The sequence below is a fragment of the Hylobates moloch genome, unplaced genomic scaffold (assembly GCF_009828535.3).
Source record: "Hylobates moloch isolate HMO894 unplaced genomic scaffold, HMol_V3 SCAFFOLD_11, whole genome shotgun sequence".
In the NCBI taxonomy this organism is placed as follows: domain Eukaryota; kingdom Metazoa; phylum Chordata; class Mammalia; order Primates; family Hylobatidae; genus Hylobates; species Hylobates moloch.
In genome coordinates this window covers 103207809-103213808 of record NW_026652286.1, presented here as the reverse complement: position 1 = coordinate 103213808, position 6000 = coordinate 103207809, and positions in this window count along the sequence as shown.

Genomic DNA, 6000 nt, shown 5'->3' with positions numbered 1-6000 from the left:
GGCAACATGGTGAAACCTTATCTCTACAAAAAAAAATGCAAGAAAATTAGCTGGGCATGGTGACATGCACCTGTAGTCCCAGCTACTCAGGGGTGGAGAGCTGAGGTGGGAGGATCAATTGAGCCTGGGAGGCAGAGGTTGCAGTGAGCCAAGATCATGTCACTACACTCCAACCTGGGCAACAGAGTGAGACCTTGTTAAAATAAAAAAAAGTTCATGAAAAATACACATTAAGAAAAAATCATGAATGAATTTCAAATTTGTCTGCATCAAAATTAACTTGTACTAACTTGTAATAACATGTCTGAACAGGACCCAGTTTGAGGCACTAAAAAGGATAAGATATCAGTTTCAAAAGAGCCCCTATCACATCAACATGAATTCTACTAAAATTGAAGCAAGGACAAACATCACATTTACAGTGGAATTTCGGTGAAAAAATAATGAAATCATTGAGGCTTTATAAAGTTTGTAGGGACAACTCTTCAAATAAATCAGCAGTTTACAAATGGATAACTTGATAAAGAAGGAGATGATGTTGAAGATGAAACCCACAGCAGCAGAGCATTCACATAATTTGTGAGGAATAAAATGTATCTTGTTTGTGCCCTAATTGAAGACTGACAATTAACAGTACAAATAATAGTCAACACCACAGGCACTCAATTGATTCAGCCTACACAATTCTGACTGAAAAATTAAGGTTGAGCAAACATTCCACTCAACAGGTGACAAAACCATTGCACCCAGATCAGCTGCAGACAAGAGCAGAGCTTTCAGTGGAATTTTTAAACAAGTGGGATTAAGATCCCAGGGCCAGGTGCGGTGGCTCATGCCTGTAATCCCAACACTTTGGGAGGCCGAGAAGGGTGGATCACCTGAGGTCAGGAGTTCGAGACCAGCTGGCCAACATGGTGAAACGCCATCTCTACTAAAAATACAAAATTAGCTGGGCGTGGTGGCGCATGCCTGTAATCCCAGCTACTCCAGAGGCTGAGGCAGGAAAATCGCTTGAACCCAGGAGGCGGAGGTGGTAATGAGCCAAGATGATGACACTGCACTCCAGCCTAGGCAACAAGAGAGAAACTCTGTCTCAAAACAAACAAACAAACAAACAAACAAACAAAAAGATCCCAAAACATTTCTTCAAACAATTGTAACAGGACTTGAAACATGGCTTTACCAGTATGATCCTGAAGACAAAACACAATCAAACCAATGGCTACCAAGAGGTGGAAGTGCTCCAGTCAAAGCAAAAGCAGACCAGTTAAGGGCAAAAGTCATGGCAACCATTTTTGGGGATGCTCAAGGCATTTTTCTTGTTGACTTTCTCTTTGGCCAAAGAACAATAAGATCTGCTTATTATGAGAGTATTTTTAGTTAGCCAAAGCTTTAAGTTGAAAAAGGCCCAGGAAAGCTTCAGCAGAGAGTCATTCTCCACCACAGCAAAGCTCCTGCTCATTCCTCTCATCAGACAAGGGAAACTTTGTGAGAGTTTCAATGGAAAATTATTAGGTATCCATCTTACCGTTCTGAAAACTTTGGGAGGCCGAGGTGGGCAGATCATGAGGTCAGGAAATCGAGACCATCCTGGCTAACATGGTGAAACCCCGTCTCTACTAAAAGTACAAAAAAATTAGCCAGGCGTAGTGATGGGCACCTGTAGTCCCAGCTACTGGGGAGGCTGAGGCAGGAGAATGGCGTGAACCCAGAAGGCGGAGCTTGCAGTGAGCCAAGACCACACCACTGCACTCCAGCCTGGGCAACAGACCGAGACTCCATCTCAACAAAAAACAAACAAACAAAAGCCTTTAAAAGGCACTCATTTTTCTTCAGTTAATGTAAAAAAGACCAATTGATCTGGTTAAATTCTCAGGATGCTCAGTTCTTTAGGGATGGACTAAATGGCTAGTATCATTAGTTACAAAAGTGTCTTGAACTTGATCAATATTGAGAAATAAAGTCTATATTTTTATTTTTATCTTTTAATTCCATTTTCACCAAACTTTTAAAAGTCTCCTCATATACTACAGACCCTCATGGATAAAGTAAATAGTATGTCAGAACAGATGGGTAGTATAAGCAGAGAGATAGAAATTCTAAGAAAGAATCAAAAATGCTAAAAATCAAAAATGCTATAACAGAAGGGAAGAATACCTTTGATGAGCTCGTTAGTAGACTAGAAACAGTGAAGAAAGAATCTCTGAGCTTGAAGATATCTCAATACAAATTTCCAAAACAGAAAAGCAAAGAGAAAAAAGGCTGAAAAGCAAAACACAACAGGATATCCAAGAACTGTGGGACTACAAAAGGTATAACACATGTGGGATAGAACACCAGAAGGAGAATGAAGAAAGGAAACAATAGATGAAATATTTGAAGTGCTCATGACTTAGAATTACCCCCAAGTTAATGACACCAAAACCCAGATCTAGGAAGCTCAGAGAACACCATCAGGATAAATGACAAAAGCTACACCTAGGCATTTCATATCCAAACTGCAGAAAATCAAAGATAAGAACAAAATCTTGAAAGAAACCAGAGAGAAAAACACCTTACCTATGTAGAGAAGCAAAGATAAGAATTATATCTGAGTTCTCCTCAGAAACTCCTCAGAATAGAATGTACTGAAATGTTTAAAGTGTTGAGAGAGAAAAAAAAAAAAAACACCAACCTAGAATTCTGTACTCTGTGAAATTATCTTTCAATAGTGGAGGAAAAATATAGACTTTCTCAAAGAAACAAAAATTGAAAGAATTTCTTGTCAGTAGACCTCCCCTGCAAAAAAAAAAAAATTAAATTTTTTTCAGAAAGAAGGAAAATTATATAGGTCAGAAACTCGGATTTACATAAAGAAAGGAAAATCATCAGAGGACAAACAGGTGAAGGTAAAGTAAAAACTTTCATTTTTCTTATTCTTATGGATCTTACAGATAATGGTTTGTTCCAAATGATAATAGCAACAATATATTTGATTATGTATGCTTATGTGTGTACATTTTAATATATATTATATGTTACATTTATTATATATGTTTATTTATAAGTGAAATGAATGACAGGAATGATACAACAAATAAGAGGAAATAATTTTTCTTATTACAAGGTGCTTTTCCTACCTGTGAAGTAGTATAGTGTTATTTGAAAGTGGACTTGGATTAGTTGTAGATGTATATTACAAACTCTAGGGTCACCACTAAAAAAAAAATTTAAGCATAACCTTATGCTAAGAAATGAGAGTAGGTGGAATTATATGAAATGCCCAATTAAAACAACAAAAGACACAGTGGAAGGCAAAAATAGGATCAAAGAACAAGGGCATAAATAGAAAATAGTAGCAAATAGGGTAGGTATTCACCCAATTACATCAATAATTACTTAAGGCCTGGGTGCGGTGGCTGACACTTGTAATCCCAGCACTTTGGGAGGCCGAGACAGGTGGATCACGAGGTCAGGAGATCGAGGCCATTGTGGCCAACATGGTGAAACCCTGTTTCTACTGAAAATACAAAAAAAAAAAAAAATTAGCTAGGTGTGGTGGTGCACACCTGTAGTCCTAGCTATTTGGGAAGCTGAGGCAGGAGAATTGCTTGAACCCGGGAGGCGGAGGTTGCAGTGAGCCAAGATCACACCACTGCACTCCAGAGAGAGACTCTGTCTCAAAAAAAAAAAAAAAATTACTTAAAACGTCAATGGACTAAATATACCAATTAAAAGGCAGAGATTGGAGATTGTCAAAGTGGATGAAGAAACAATACATAACTGTATGTTGTCTACAAGAAACCCGCTTTAAATATAAAGACACATATATATTAAAAGTAAAAGGATTGAGAAAGATATATCATATCAACACTAATCAAAAGAAAGCAAGAGGGACCATATTAATTTCAAGCAGAGCAGACTTCAGAGTAAGGAAAGTTATAGGGGCTAAAGAGGGGCATTACATAATGATAAAGGGATCAATTCTCCAAGAAGGCATAACAATCTTTAATATGTATGTATGTAACAACAGAGTGTCAAAATACATAAGCAAAATCTGCTAGACCACAAGGAAAAACAGGCAAATCCACCATTATAGTTGGAGACCTCAACACCCTTGTATCAGAAATGGACACCTCCAGAAGACAGAAAATCAATAAGGCTAAGGCTATAGTTGAACTCAACAGCACCATCAATCGACTGGACATCTAAGACATTTATTGACATCTAAGGACTACTTCATTAAACAACAGCAAAATACACACTCTTCTCAAACTTAGAAGAGCATTCACCAGGATAGATCAAATTCTGGGCTGTAAACAAAGTTTAACAAATTTAAAAATGAAATCATACACTGTATGCTTTCAGTGTGCAATGAAATTAAACTAAAAATCAGTAGCAAAATGATAGTTGAAAAATCCCAAAATACTTGGAGGTTAAACAACACATTTCGTTGTTGTTGTTGTTGTTGTTGTTGTTGTTGTTGCCCAGGCTGGAGTGCAGTGGCTCGATCTCAGCTCACCGCAATCTCCACTCCCAGGTTCAAGTGATTCTCCTGCCTCAGCCTCCTGAGTAGCTGGGATTACAGGTGTGTGCCACCACGTCTAGCTGATTTTCGTATTTTTAGTAGAGACGGGGCTTCACCATGTTGGCCAGGCTGGTCTTGAACTCCTGACCTCAGGTGATCCATCCACCTCAGCCTCCCAAAATGCTGGGATTACAGGCTTGAGCCACCGTGCCTAGCCTACAACACACTTCTTATCAAAATTTGTGGAATGCAGTGAAAGTAGTGCTTAGATGAAAATTCATAGCATTGAATGCATATATTTAAAAAGAAAAAATATAAAAATAAATAATCTAAGATATCACCTTAGGAAACTGGGAAAGGAAGACCACATTAAATCCAAAGTAAGCAGAAGAAAACAAATAATAAAAAATTAAAATAGAAATATATGGAATTGAACGCATAAAATCAATTTTAAAATATCAACAAAACCAAAAGCTGGTTTTTTGAAAAGATCAATAAAATCAATAAGCCACCAGTCAGGATAACTAAGAAAAGAGAGAAGACACAAGTTACTAATATAAAAAATGAGAAAGGGAATATCACTACAGATAACCTGGACATTAAAATGATAACAAAGGAATGCTATAAACAACTTTATGCCCACAAGTTTGCTAACCTAGATGAAATGGACCAATATCTTTAAAAAATGCAATCTGTCAAAACTTACACCAGAAGAAATTAAAATTTTGAATAGACTTATATTTATTAAAGGAATCGAATTAATAATAAATATCCTTTCAAAACAGAAAGAACCAGGTTCACCTGGGTTTGCTGGTGAATTCATCTAAACATTTAAGGAAAAAAAAAATCAGTTCTCTGCAATTTCTTCCAGAAGATAGAAGCAGAGGGAATAATTCATTCCTAATTCATTCTGTGAAGACATCATTACACTAACACACAAAAAAGACAAAGATATTAAAAGAAAGAAAACTACAGCCCAATATCTCTTATAAACACAAACACAAAAATTCTCAACAAATTAGCAAATCAAATCCAACAATGCATAAAAAGAAATATACACCAGGTGGGATTCATCCCAAGTAGGCAAGGGTGGTTCAATATCTGAAACTCAATTAACATAATCTGCCACATTCACAGGATAAAAATGAAAAATCACATAATCACATCAATAGATGCAGAAAAAGCATTTTACAAAATCCAACACTGATTCATGATAAAGACTCTCGGCAAACTAGAAATAGAGAGGAACTTCCTCAGCTTGATTTTTTAAAAATGCCAGTGAAAAAACTACAGATAACAACATACTTAATGAGGAGAAACTCAAAACTTTACCGCTAAGATCACGAACAAGACAAGAATGTCCCCTCTCCCCACTCATTTTCAACATTGTACTGGAAGCCATAGCTAATAATCCAATGAGACAAAAAGAGGAAACAAAATGTATACTGATTAGGAAGGAAGAAATAAAACTGTCTTTGTTCACAGGTAACATG